The sequence below is a fragment of the Haliaeetus leucocephalus genome, unplaced genomic scaffold (assembly GCF_000737465.1).
Source record: "Haliaeetus leucocephalus isolate CR32 unplaced genomic scaffold, Haliaeetus_leucocephalus-4.0 Scaffold228, whole genome shotgun sequence".
NCBI lineage: Eukaryota > Metazoa > Chordata > Aves > Accipitriformes > Accipitridae > Haliaeetus > Haliaeetus leucocephalus.
Window position 1 is genome coordinate 16078489 of NW_010972664.1, and position 2758 is coordinate 16081246.

Sequence of the window (2758 nt, forward strand, 5' to 3'; positions counted from 1 at the left end):
CCCCCCGTCCCGACCCGGGGCCGGGCCGCCCCCGCCCGTACGTGGCAGGGGAGAGAAGGGGCTGGAGCGACGGCTGCAACTGCCGGGCCTGCGCGAGCCCGCCCGCATGCGCACTCCAGCGGCTCAGGCGGGCCGGCGCCTCAGCGCGCATGCTCCGCCCAGGGCCCCGCCTCCCCGCTCCCTCCCCGCGTCGAACGCGGTGGCGCTGTGGCGGCCCGGCCCCGCCCCCCGCGCGTGTCACCTCACGCCTTTCTGCCGTGAGCGTGGGCTTTAGCCCACTAGGCAGACTTGGGGGGCAAAAACCTTTCGGACGCTTGTCCCGGGACACAAAAGCCGGTCACCTGGCTGACGCGTACCCCTGAGGTAGGAGTAAGGCCCCTGCTCCCGGCCGTGGGGTTCGGGTGGAGCGCTGTCACAGAGCCACTCGTTTCCAAACGCAACCTGTGACCCTCGTGGGCGGGCGGTGCTGGGATGAAAAACCGGCCGTGAAATTCCTCCGTGCTTGTCAGGCGCCGCCACCCTGACGCAGAGAGCCTGTTGTTCCTCCGACAGTCGTTGCCCTGTGGTAGCACCGTCCTTGCAGGCGCTCGCTGCCGTCCTCCGGCCTTGCATTGGAAGCTTGTCCGCCTAAGAGAGAAAAACACGAACCTGAAGCTGATTTCCTGAGTTTTCTCTGTTAAAGATGCAGGAATGGACTCCTAAGGGTGCCTCTCAGGGAGCTGCTGGAACCGGCCCTTCTGCTACTCTAGGATATTTGAGATTTCTACTGCCTTTCTTCATTCATAAGTGAAGCTACGCATGCTAGTACATATGACAGAAGTACCTACGCAGAGCTTGCTAAAGCACAACTGTAGTTAGTTATTTCCTGGAGTTAGAGATGCATCTGAAAAGATGCCTTTTTCTTTAGTGTCTTGAAAAGCAAGGCTTCCAAATGGCCATTTCTGCTGGGACAAGAAAAAAGTCACAGGAGTTTGATTTTTGTAGTATTTGTCTTTGCTTAGAGCTTTGTCCCTGCTTAGAGGAGTGTAATAACAAGTCCAGCTAGCAATAACCAGGTGTTATTCACACTGCAATGGTGGTGAAAAAAGCTGAATATGATACATGTTTTTAATTCAATATTTCCAGGAGGAGGAGGGGCGTGGTTCAGGAGGCTTCTTTGAAAAGTATTAGAAAATACTAAGAAATAATTCAGGCATTTTCAATTAAAAAAAAAAATCTCTGCTTTTAAAAATGTAGGAAAGAGATCTGGAAAATAGGACCTTTCAATCCATTACGTTCTCTGCCGCTCATATTTCATACCTTTGTACTGATGATTCAGTCCTTCTCCAATCCATTTCTTTATCAAAGCAGTGTTTCCAAAGTGTTAGCAAGAAGAAACTTCATGATCCTTAAAGCCCACATATCACAAAGAAAACCAAAGTTCACTACCGTGTTAAGATCAATCTATTCCACGTGTAGATAAGAGCTGAACTATTGTTCCTTGTATCCCTACATACAACTGTTTACTGTATGTAACAATTAAGCATATAACCTGAAAAAGATCATTTTGTTTTGCTCCATTTTTGAAATTAGGATTCCCTGGATGAAAAAAAAAAAGCCATAAAATATATAATTTTAGCGGGGTAGGGGGGGGTGTGTGCTGAAAATGTTTTATGTTAGGTGAGATGTGCTCAGTGTTGGCTATAAGAGCATTTGATTAACATCTGAAATAGTTAGATACAGGATGTTTAATTTAATTAGTAAAAAGTCAACGCTTTTCCAGTTCAATACTTCAAGTTCTTCCTGGGTTTTTTGCTTGGGTTTTGGTATAATATGGAGACAATATATTTATTATTTTTTTAAAAGAGCTATTTTCAAAATTAAATGGGATGTGCTTTACAGAATATTTTTGTTTGTGGGGAAAAATATCAAAGACTAGAAAATATTATCACTCATTTAAGGAGCCATCCTCACAGTGCCTAGCTGCGTTTTACAACACAACATCCTTCCTAAACCACCCTATAATTTCTAAAATACTCTTTCTTCAATGAAATTGAAGGAATTGACAAAGGCAGGCATTATATATTTGATTTACAAATAAAGAATGGATGCCCATAGAAACATCAACTTCCTGTCCAAAAAAAATAGTATGAATTAACCTTTCCTAGATAACGTTTAATGACCTTCTCTGCCTTTTCTGGAGCAGTGGTGATGAACTTTGGCCTTGTATCTGATGTGACTGCTCTTTCGGAGGCTTATCAATGCTAAAGAACACTTATTTTCTGCTTCATAAAGAAAGCACAGATTTCTAAGACATGGAGAACTTTTCGGAACTGCTGAAACACTTCTGTGAAGACATTCAGAAAGTCTCATGTACGATGCCCAGTGTATTCAGAGGTGCTATCCCTAAATGTTCAGCCATCACATTTGATCATGCCCATGAACTTATTTGGAGCAGCTTGGAAGTTTTCAAAACACACCACATTCATTTTCAGAACAAATGAAAGTGGGAGGTAAATCTGACCACGCTTCTTAAACCAGATTATATAAAATTCAACATGGTGCTCTTATTTTATTAAAACCAGAGATGGCAAAACATACAAATAGATTTTTTCAGAGAACAGAATAAAGAAATACAGTTTTAACAATTACCTGTCTAAATTTCTTGGGCTTTTTTCTCACACAGGAGAGAATGGGATGAGTCAGTATAACTATTACCATTCATTAGACAAGAACCCACTACAGCGGGCCTTACCACTTTGCTCAGAGTCACGAAGTG